This window comes from Mobula hypostoma, chromosome 1, assembly GCF_963921235.1.
Source record: "Mobula hypostoma chromosome 1, sMobHyp1.1, whole genome shotgun sequence".
NCBI lineage: Eukaryota > Metazoa > Chordata > Chondrichthyes > Myliobatiformes > Myliobatidae > Mobula > Mobula hypostoma.
Window position 1 is genome coordinate 7,057,187 of NC_086097.1, and position 12,383 is coordinate 7,069,569.

The window sequence follows — 12,383 nt, forward strand, 5'->3', positions numbered from 1 at the left end:
TCTGATGCCTCTATCCTCTGGTCCTCAACTCCCCCACCATAGGAAATATCTTGGCCTTTCAATATTTGATAGGTTTTGGTGAGATACCTCCTCATTCTTCTGAACTCCAGTATAGATCCAGAGCCATCAAACACACCTCTTGTATTAACCCTTTCATTCCCAGGAACATTGTCATTCAAGTTCAAATTTCAAAGTAAATTTATTTTCAAAGTACATATGTGTCACCGTATACTAACCTGAGCTTCATTTTCTCATGGGTATTCACAGTAAGTACAAAGAAATACAACACAATCAATGATAAACCATACACAACAAATACAGACAAACAACCAATGTGAATAAGACACAAAACTTTGCAAATACAAAAAGAGAAAAAAGAAACCAAATAATAATAAATATCAAGAGGTTGAGTTGTAGAGTCCTCGAAAGTTGTAGTCTCGTGAACCTCCTCTGGACCCTCTCCAATGCTAGCATATCCTTAGATAAGGGGATCAAAACTGCTCAACACAGTACTCCTAATTGCAGTCTGACCAATGCCTTATGAAACCTCAGCATTACATTCCCGCTTGATTTCCTTAAGGAATCAGAACCTAATCTGCCTCCAGGTATCCTTAGCTCCACCTGGGCTTTCCATGCACCCACCCATCTGCAGGCTACCGAAAATCCATTGTTACCACTTTGCTCTCCCACTCAGCCTCAAGTTCTCAACACTCCACTCCACTCGACTTCTCTTCTCCCTCTTGCAACACCACTCTTACCTTCTGACCTCATATCTCAACTCCAGCCCATACCTTGCCTCAGCGCCAACCCCTGCCTGGTCTAGCAGCTGCAGTCTCCAATTCACTATTACATAGTATGTTTGTTTGTTGTTTGGTTGTTTATTGATTGATTGATTGATTGAGATACCGTGTGGAAAAGGCCCTTCTGGCTCCCCGAGTCATGGTGCACAGCAATGCCCTGTTTAACACTAGCCTAATCACAGGACAATTTACAATGACCAATGAACCTAGCAACCGGTACGTCTTTGGACTGTGGGACCCGGATTTCAGTGCAGAGTTGAGTAAACCTCGTGGAGCAGTGAGCTGAACCTCACCTCTGGCCCCAGTATCCTGACCTTTCCAATCTGGCCCAGTGCTTAAATCGTCCAAACCTCAGGTCATTGCTCACGCTCGGACCCAGGTCCTACCAGTTTGATATGCTCTTGGGCCTGAGCTCTGCAGCCTCGATTTGGCCTGTATCCAACCTTTCCCATCTGGCCCGGTGCTTAAAATCAGCCAACTATCTCTCTTACTCTCGCACGTGGGCCCCACCGCTTCACCTCGATCTACCTCTTCGAGTTAGCTCCAAGTTGTTCCAGCAATGGCCATATATTGGCTCGTTCCTCGTTCTCTGTGATTAACAAAGTAGTTAGTAGTTTTGTTTGTGGCCAGTAAGTTGTCACTGTCTTTCACCAGTGCCATTGTAAACCTTACATAATTTTTACTTTCCTCAAGCAAGAACGCTGATCAACACTTCCACCCACTAACATCACCTCACCACATCCCCCCGAGCCATCACTATGTTATCATTTCCTGTCAGAGTCACCTCATGTACAGACACTCCTGGGCCTAGCATCACTTTATGCACCTATGTATATAAACTATCTTCTGTATTTATATTTATTGTGTTTTAATATTTTTTTTTAATCTTATTGTGTCTTTTTATGCTACATTGGATCTGGAATAATGATTATTTCATTCTCCTTTACACTTGTGTACTGGAAATGACATTAAGCAATGCTGAGTTTTGAATTTTGAATCTAAAAGCACTGCAAAGTACAAAAGGCATCCTATTAGAGTTTATACTTCATACTTTGTACTTTATTGTCGCCAAACAACTGATACTAGAACGTGCAATCATCACAGCGATATTTGATTCTGCGCTTTGTGCTTTTGGGTAATTTGCAATTTCTTTTGGTGGAATCATAAGGTTTAGATGTTAGGTTTTAAACTTTTGAGTCAGAGTTGACAAATTGTTCTGTTTGATTTCTTTACGTTGTCCATTGTTTTCTCCTCACTGGCTAAAGAGTGGTTTTTACGAGTGGTGGCTAACAACTTGTCAGCAATCCAGGATTGGAGTGTACACTGTGCAGCTCCAGATGTAGGAAATACTTGTTTCGAGCTTCCCGCCAATGGACCTCTCAAGTTACTTGGTAGCTAGTTCAATGGGAAATAATTATTTAAGAACCCTTACCAGTTCTGGGCTGCAGCAGAGATCACACAGGATGTGAACAGGTCAGCAGGTATTACCTTCATGGTTAATGTGTTTTCTTGAACTGGTTTTGTTTCAAAGAAACAAGGCACCGTGATCCCTCAGACTAACATGATGGTAACAAGCCAATTCATTTTTGGTAATTGTGATTGAGGTATAAATGTGGGTCTGGCACAGAATATGAGCGTACAAGAGTCTGATTCAATCAGTCATTCAAATGACTGATGTTCCAACATTGCTGCACTCCCTTGGAATTCACTGAAATGTTTATTCTATCCTCAGTGGCCACTTTATTAGGTGCACCTCTACACCTGCTCATTAATGCAAATATCTAATCAGCCAATCATGTGGCAGCACGTATTGCATAAAAGCATGCAGACAAGGTCAAGGGGCTCAGTTGTTGTTCAGACCAAACATCAGAATGGGGGAGAAATGTGATCTAAGTGACTTTGACCGTGGAATGATTGTCGGTGCCAGACGGGGTGGTTTGAGTAACTCAGAAACTGCTCATCTTCTATGATTTTCACGGACAACTCTCTCAAGTTTACAGAGAATGGGAAACTGAGCACAGAAATCGACACTCAGTGGCCAAGTGAAAAGGTACCTGTTCTACCTAATAAAGTGGCCATCCTCCTCACAGTCCACACAGTGTTGTGTGCTCAGAGGTGCTTTTCTGTACACCGCTATTGTAAAATGTGAGTTACTGTCAGCTTGAACCAGTCTAGCTATTCTCCTCTGACCTCTCTCAGTAACAAAGTACTTTTGTCCACTGGATTTTTTATTTTTGTCTTTCACATCATTCTCTGTAAGTTCCCATAATAATCAGCATGACGATGACGAGAAATTGTGGTTTGATTTTGTGATACTAATAGAAGGACAATTAATTTTCAGGATTAGAGTGGTTAAAATAAATCAGCGTCAGGCAATTTCTTATTTACAGCTCTTTTAATTCATAAACATCATAGTTTAGTCACACAGCAACTCACTACCAACTCATCAAATTTAAGTTCTCAGCCTAGTATTCTTGGTTTAAAATACTCATTACAGATCCGCCCATCTCATTAACAGCTATCCCACCCCACTGGTACATTTGAATTAAAAAGCCTGCTAAAGGTAGTGGATATGTCCCAGTCCATCAAGGAGACAAGGAACTTAGGTCTCACACCACCAGGTTCAGGAACAATCATTACCCCTTCAACCATCAGGCTCTTGTACCATAGTCATAGTCATACTTTATTGATCCCAGGGGAAATTGGTTTTCATTACAGTTGCACCATAAATAATTAAATAGTAATAAAACCATAAATAGTTAAACAGTAATATGTAAATTATGCCAGGAAATAATTCCAGGACCAGCCGATTGGCTCAGGGTGTCTGACCCACCAAGGGAGGAGTTGTAAAGTTTGGTGGCCACAGGCAGGAATGACTTCCTATGACGCTCTGTGTTGCATCTCGGTGGAATAAGTCTCTGGCTGAATGTACTCCTGTGCCCAACCAGTCCATTATGTAGTGGATGGGAGACATTGTCCAAGATGGCATGCAACTTGGACAGCATCCTCTTTTCAGACACCACCGTCAGAGAGTGACCAGAGGAGATAACTTCACTCACTCCAACTCTGAACTGTTCCCACAACCTATGGACTCACTTTCAAGGACTCTGCAACTCATGTTTTTGATATTTATTGTTTGTTTGTTTGTTTGTTTGTTTAATTATTTATTTATTATGATTTTTAAAATTTCTATTTGCATAGTTGTCTTTTGCACATTGTCTGTCTGTCTTCATCATGTGCGTTTTTTTTTCATTGATTCCCTTGTGTTTCTTTGCATTTACTGTGAATGCCTGCAAGAAAACAAATCTTGGGATTGTATATGGTGACATATAGGTACTTTGATAGTAAATTTACTTTGAGCTTTGAACCCCATTCTCAATTCTACATGGTGACTTGTACAAAAGCCCACAACCTTGTATACCTTTCATTCCTGTGCATTCTCTTCACCCATCTGTAAGTTCCAGTTGGTTATCTCTTGTTTCACCAATGAAATAGACACATTGTGGTTGCACAAAGTGGAGTTCACCATACTTCTGTACCTGTTTACACTGATTCTTAAAGCACTATAGAAAGGGTGGCATGGTAGGTGCTGGTCAGCACAACACTTTACAGTAGCAGTGACCTGGGTTCCATACACACCGCTGCCTGTACGGACATTTTCTGTTCTCCCCATGGAAGTGTGGTATTACTCCGGATGCTCTCGTTGCCTCCCACAGTCCAAAGGCGGTCTGGCTGGAAGATGAATCGGTCATTGTAAACTGTCCCATAATTAGGCTAGCATTAAATTAGGGGATTGCTGGGCAGTGCAGCTCAAAGGGCCAGAAACCCTACTCCATGCTGTACCTCAATAAATAAAAAAAAAACATTGTTCAAGTAGGCACAGTAACTTAGCAACAAAACTCCAGCCAGTCAGGTCCTCTATTACACTAGCTTGATAGCATTTCCTTTTCTACTTGCATCTTGTAACAGAATAGGTTTATACACACAGAAATCTCCATTGAAGCATAGTAAATCGCATCTCCCAACACATTTTATCCTTGACCCATTTTCGTAAACCTCAACAAACTGCCAGAAAAATGTTCTACATTAGTATTTTTTGTGTATTGAAGGTATGTTTATACAGGTCAACCTTCGTTAATCCGTCACCATTGGGATCTGTGGAGTGCTGGATTAGTGAAAATGCCAAATTACAGAAGGATCACATGAAGCAATAGCTAAACTTCACTAATCCAACACCATTGGCACCTGTGGAGTGCTGGATTAGTGAAAATGCCAAATTACAGAAGGATAACATTAAACATAATTAGTGCTGGATTATCAAAGGAACCGGATTACAGATAGTCGGATTAGTGAAGGTCGACCTGTACTAGCAACAGAACTTTCTTATGTATTGTAAGTATGCTTGTATAAGTATGTTTAATCATTGCAACAAAGATATTAATTACAGGTCCCTCAGCTAAGCTAATTTCCACAATTCGCTTTATATAGACGATTAGGAAGATGATCGAAGTTTCCAAAACAGATTTTAGAGTCATACAGTCATAGAACACTACGGCAAAGAAACAGGCACTTCGGCCCAACTAGTCCGCGACCCATTAAACTGCCTAGACCCATTGACCTGCACCTGAACCATAGCCCTCCATACCCCTCCCATCCATGTACCTATCCAAACTTCTCTGTAACTTTGAAATTGAAATCATATCTATCACTTTGGCTGGCCCTTTCACCACTATCTGAGTGAAGAAGTTTCCCCTCATGTTCCCCTTTTTCACAGAGGGGAAACTTCTTCACTCAGAAGGCCGTGAGGATGTGGAATGAGCTGCCAGCAAAAGTGGTGCATGCGAGCTCGATCGCAACACTTAAGAGAAGTTTGGATAGGCACATGGATGGTAGGCATAATGAGGCCTATGCTTCCAGTGCAGATCGATGGAAGTAGGCTGATTAAATGGTTCAGCATGGACTAGATAGGCTGAAGGGTCTGTTACTGTGCTGTATTTTTCTATGATTCTATGACTCTAAACATTTTGCCATTCACCCTTAACCCATGATCTCTAGTTGCAGACCCACCCAACCGCAGTGGAAAAAGCCTGCTTGCATTTACCACCTACACACCACAAAATGTTGTATACCTCTATCAAATCTCCCATCAATCTTTTAAGTTCAAAGGAGCATAGTTCTAAATAATAAGAATCAAGTCTTAAACTATTTTTGTTTTAGAACAGTGTTAGACAGGTAACAAACTTCAGGAAGTTAGTTTGCCAAGCTTAAGGTCTGGTCAGCTAATCACATATTTGCCAAGAGTGGATTGATTACACTCCGCGATAAAATAGACCAGAATTAGAAGCTCGCAATCTCCTCAGAATCATGAGTAGTGAAGGAAATTACATGGAGAGATCTGAAAATATTTCAGCAAAACTATTATCATGACTTCCTGTACAATAAGGGCTGAATTATCACATTAGAGTAATTGAAAAACTACTGTTTTTTTTTGCTGAAAACTTGGATGTAGATAAAATCTTCAATCCAATTAAACTGCTAGGTATTTTTAACAAGCTGCTTAGCTTTGCAATGCAGGCATCTGTTCTCACTCTTTCAGAATACAGTCTCCTATCTTCAAATCTGCTGCAGATTCACACAAACCTGTCACACAGAACATTAACATCTACAGTATTGATTCCCAATGAATTTTCAGATGTTAATGTGTACCAGCATCTTGAATATAATATTTGACCATAGTTGCGAAGGCCATGACTTTAAAAATAACTGAACACGCCTGCTATTGAGGAATAAAATCCACTCAGGCAAAATTCAAATGCTCTTCTGACACCCAATGATTTTTCAGATCTTAGTATGTCCCAGTTTCTTGACTACACATCTGACCACTGTTGAAAAGCCATGGGTACAATGCCAGTTGGGTGGCAGGGTGGAATTACATCTTTACCACAGGAGATATAAGGTGCTCCTTCCCTCCAACAGCCTGCAAGGGACCCGTGGGCAAGGTACAGTACCTTCTTAGCCCCCTGATCAGGGTCATGTGGAGCCACAGGAGCAGGTAGTGGATAGTCGTATGAGCAGCTGGTGTATATCACAAGTCCTGGTTATGTGACCACTCACGCCAGGTAGATGATCCTTGAAGAGTATTTGATAATTGCTGGTGTCACCTATTATGTAAAGACATCGCCCAGAAGAAAGAAACGGCAAACCATTTCCGTACAAAATTTTCCCAAGAACAATTATAGTCAGGAAAGGTCTCTCTCATCTTACAAGATGGCACCTTAAAATAATGCCAATCTTGGAAAATGACTGAGCATGCCTGCTATCCAGGAATGAAATCCTCGCGGGCAAAATGCCAATGCTCTTTTAAATAACATCACAAAAGTTAGTGCACCCTTCCTTTGTTCACCATTTTGAGATGGGATTTAAAAGATTTAAAGAAATAGTTTGTGAAGGAACAAAAGGGAAGTGCTTTGACAAGAGCAAAGCTACCACGTAGAGATCTAATTACAATCTCTCCTGGTGAAGCACAGTTTTAGCGTCTGCATTTTACTATCTGTTGAATTTAAGAAATGGAGTTTATAGCCATCTCCAAGGTAATCTGTATCCTCATCTATACCACCAACCTGTGTTCATTTCCCCAGCCTACAACTCTACAATCAACCTTTCTTCCTTCCACGATTAGTTCCTCCAAATATTTCTTCATATCATTTAGAGGTTGGGTTGCTGATAGAACATAACTGAGTTTAAATTGTTCCACATGCCCGATAATGATGCAAATCCTGCTTTTCAATTAATACTCATCTTCACCAACTTTTACTCATTCTCTCTTTTAACTTGCCAAATCCAACATCAAAAGGAAATGGATTTATGAAAGGGAAATCATGGTTAACAAATATGCTGGAGTTCTTTATGTCTGTATCAATGTTGATATTCTGTGTTTCATGTTCCCTTTCTGTCCCCCCACCACTTCCTCATCAACGTCAACATATTTCTCCAAACCTTTGTACTTGCGTTATGCCGTAATCTTTCATGAGCCTCCTTATGGGAAAGGAGGTGGCAAAGAGGAGGAAAGAGATTCAATTCACACCCTGTGTTTGGATTTACAAACCCGGAGAAGGGAAATGATAGATTACCATTTTATCAGAATTGGAATCAGGTTAGTTTCACTGACATATGTCCTGAAAGTTCTTGTTTAGTGGCAGCAGCACATTGCAACACATAATAATAATAATAATAATAATAATAATAATAAAAAATGCTACAAATTACAATAAGAACATATATATGTAAATAAGTTAAATAAATTATGCAAAAATAGAGGAAAAATAGAAATAAATAGCAATGTAGTGTTAATGGGTTCATTGTCCATTCAGAAATCTGATTGCAGAGGGGAAGAATTATTCCTTAAACACTGAGTGTGTGTCTTCAGGCTCCTATACCTCCTCCTTGATGGTAGCAATGAGAAGAGGGTATGTCCTGGGTGGTGAGCGTCCTTCATGATGGATGCAGCCTCAGACATCCCACCCTGCAAAAACTCATTTCAGGGAGGTAGCACCATCAATTTGCGGGAGACTCCTGGAATTTATGGGGGAGGTGGGATGTCTGCAATAGAGTAGCTCCTTAGCAGCCAGCCAGCTAGTTTAAATAACGTTAGTTATGCTAATGAACGAATGACACCTGTTAAACTCACCTCAACATGTCTTTTACAGTCATTTAACCCACCATGGGCAATAGAAAAGTCACTGTTGCAAACAGTGCAGCGAGCAACACTGTCATTATTTTTGACCCCTATTAGGTAGGGGTACACTTTAGTGTAGTCTGGGGTGACGTACGTTTCATATTTTCTTTTTTTGGAACACTCTTGCTCTCTCTGTCTCGCGCGCTTGCTTTCTCGCTCTCGCGCTCTCTCTCGTGGTCGCTCTCTCGCACTTGCTTTCTTGCTCTTGTGCTCACTCTCTCGCCCTTTCTCGCGCGTTCTCTCATGCTCGCTCTCAAAAAATTCAATTTCTGGGACATTGTATATAATTTGCGGGCATCAGGGAGCCACTATTAATATGTGGGAGACTCCCGGAACTTCTGGAAGAGGTGGGATGTCTGCAGCCTGTTTGAGACATTACCATTTGAAGGTGTCCTCAACGCTGGGGAGGCTAGTGCTTATGATGGAGCTGCCTCAGCTAGCAACTGTCTGCAACTTTTGTCTGATCCTGTGCATGGCTCCTCCATACCAGGCAGTGATGTAACTAGTTAGAATGCTCTCTATGGTACATACGCAGAAATTTGCTAGAGTCTTCGGTAACATACCAATTCGCCGGAAGCTCCTAATGAAATAGAGCTGGTGTGGTGCCTTCTTTGTAATTGCATCTATATGTTGGGCCCTGGATAGATCCACAGAGATGTTGACACGTAGGAACTTGAAACTGCTCACCCTTTCCTTTGATGAGGACTGGTGTGCGTTCCCTCGACTTTCCCTTCCTGAAGTTTACAATCAGTTCCTTAGTCTTACTGACATTGAGTGCAAGGTTGTTATCGCAATACAGTTCAATAACTAAACCACCAACCACCACTTAACCACCAACTAAAAACAAGAAATACCTGGGGCTTTGAGTAGAATTTTGACTTTATGGGATATAAGGATATGACCAAGGGATGAAAGGGAACATGATACAATTATCGGTATCCAGACCAAGCGAGTGACATTAGTCTAATAACAGCCTTTACTACAAAGGGAATGCAGTATAAAAGCAGCAGGAAAAAAAATATATAATTTTGCACTGCTGAGGCTACTGCTGTTGTTCTACAGTACTTACAACGTTAGTTTCCATATTTGGGGAAAGATATATCAATTTTGTCTTCCAGTTAACAAACTTCCTTCCCCTTCCACTCTGACATTTTACTTTTTCTCACCCGCCTATCCCCTCCCCCTGGGAACCCTCCTCCTTTCCTTTCTCCCCTGGTCACTCTCCTCTCCTGTCAGGTTCCTTCTTCTCCAGCCCTTGACTTCTCCCACACATCTGACTTCACCTATCATCTTCCTCCCCCACCTTTTCATTCTGGCATCTTCCCTCTTCCTTCTCAGTCCTGAAGAAGGGTTTCAGCATGAAATATCGACTGTTTATTTATTTCCATAGATGCTGCCTGACCTCCTGAATTCCTCCAGCATTTTGTGCATCTTACTTTGGATTTCCAGCATCAGCAGAGTTTCTTTCGTTTAGGTTGTTCTTATATTTGAAACAATCAGAGAGGAATTATTAGACTGATTACTGGGCCGAAGGAATGCCCATCAGTCTGGGCTTGTATTCACTGGGGGATTGAAGAATGAGAGATGATCTTATTGAGATTCCAAGGCCGAGATGTTTTCACTGATGAGGATATCTGGAATATTGGGTGTCGATTCTGATAAAGGGTTTGTCCATTTTGTCTAGATTTTAAGAGGAATTTCTTCTATCGAACTGTTGGAAATCTTCAAATCTCTTCATACCAGAAAGTGCTAGAGTTGGCTATTGAATATATTCCAGGTGGAGATTGATTGGTTCGCTTAAATTATAGGAACAAGACAGACAAAATGCTGGAGGAACACAGCAGGGCAGGCAGCTTCTATGGAGTAGAGGAACAGTTGATGTTTCATGCCAGGACCCTTCATCAATTACAAATGTGGATAACATGGAAAGATGATGTTGACAGCAAAGTTGGTTCAGGCAAGATCTTGTTGAAAGGCTAGGAACATCTTGAAGGACCCTAACGACCCTGCTCATGGACTGTTTGTCCCATTCCCATCAGGGAGGAGGCTATGTATCATCCACATCAGGACCACCAAACCCCAAAAAAATTTGCTTTCCCCAAGCAGTAAGGCTGATCAACATCTGTAACCACTAACCCACCCCTCCACTCCCAGAGCCATCATGACTTTATCATTTCCAGTCAGAGTTACCTTACGTACAGACACTCCTGTGCCTAATGCCTATTTATGGCCATGCAATCGATCTATGTATATAAGCTATCTACGTATTTATATTTATTGTGGTTTTATTATTCTTTATCTTTGTGTGTTTTTTGTGCTGCATTGGATCCAGAGTAACAACTATTTTGTTCTCCTTGACACTTGTGTCCTGGAAATGACATCTTGAACCTTGACATCCTCACTTGACTCATTCCGAGCTTTGCTTACAGTGGTTTTGCTTTTCTACCTGGCTGATACTCTTCATGTCCAAGCCTGCCCTCCCACCCCCTTTCGTTTGTTCTTCTCTTTCTGTACCTTTCGAAATATTCCCACAAATTTTCGCTTTGAGCATTGTTTCAGTCACGTACCTTGAGTTGAACAATGCTCGGTCTCGATTCTTTCCCTGAGCTCAGAGCGATTATTCTGCGACAATCCTCCTTTAAAAATGCAACTTGTTGAAATAATTTTCTCACAGTAGTTTCAAAGCCTGCAAAGAAAATAATGTAGAAATCAATATCTGAAACAACTGTCCACATTAATAACATTAATGACATCAGTTTATGTAGTTCTGTATAATATAAAAACAGTTTCAAGTTCCCGGGTGTCAACAACTCTGAAGATCTAAACATGAGAAATTCTGTAGATGATAGAAATCCAAAGCAGCATATATCAAATGCCAGAGGAACTCAGCAGGTCAGGCAGCATCTGTGGAAATGAATGAACAGTCAATGTTTCGGGCCGAGGCCATTCATCAAGGATGGAAAGGAAGGGAGAAGAAGCCAGAATAAGATGATAGGTGAAGCCAGGTGAGTGGGACGTCCATGGCCACCTCTTGTGCCAATATAAGGCCATCCTCAGGATGGAGGAGTAACACCTTATATTTCATCTGAGTAGCCTACAACCTGATGGCATGAATATCAAATTCTCCTTCGGTTAAAAAATATGTCCCCACCCCTTCTCTTCCTCGATTACCACTCTGACCTTTTACCTCTTCTCACCTGCCTATTACTTCCCTCTCATCTTTCCCTTTCTCTGATGGTCCACTCTTCTTTCCTATTAGATTCCTTCTTCTCCAGCCCTTGAACTTTCCCATCCAGCTGGCTTCACCTATCACCTTCCAGCTAGCCTCCTTCCCCTCCCACCCATCTTTCCCCTTCCTTCTCAGTCCTGATGAAGGGACTCGGCCCGATATGTTGACTGTTTTTTCATTTCAATAGATGCTGCCTAACATGCTGAGTTCCTCCAGCATTTTGTGTCTGAAGATCTATTCTGGGCCCATGTTTTTGCAATTACAAAGAAGGCTATGTTTCTTGAGGTGTTTGAGGACATTTGGAGCAGATATGTTACCAAAGACTCCAGCAAATTTCTACTTATGTACCATGGAGAGCATTCTAACCAGTTGCATCACTGTTATGAGGGGCCACAGCACAAAATCACAAAATGGTGCAGAAAGTTGCAAACCCATCCAGCTTCATCATGGGCACTAGCCTCCTGCAGCATCAAGGACATGTTCAAAAGACTATGCCTTTAAAAGGACCCTCATCATGCAGGGCATGCCATTTTCTCATTGCTACTATCAAGCAAGTGGTACAGGAGTCTGAAGACACACACTCAACATTTTACGAGCAGCTTCTTTCCCTCTGCCATCC

General features: G+C 41.4%; 1 protein-coding gene across 2 annotated transcripts in view; it reads right to left on the reverse strand.

Moving 5' to 3' along the window:
• The window catches only part of si:dkey-87k14.1 (leucine-rich repeat transmembrane protein FLRT2), a 116,449-nt gene that overhangs the window by 91,174 nt on the left and 12,892 nt on the right, over positions 1–12,383 (reverse strand). Inside the window, exons 2-3 of one of the 2 annotated variants that reach the window (XM_063043530.1) lie at positions 11,103–11,221; positions 9,099–9,269 (exon numbers count right to left, since the gene is read on the reverse strand). The gene's annotated coding sequence lies outside the window, so the exon portion shown is untranslated. The remainder of the gene's footprint in view (positions 1–9,098; positions 9,270–11,102; positions 11,222–12,383) is intronic. The other variant, XM_063043521.1, reaches the window with a different exon arrangement.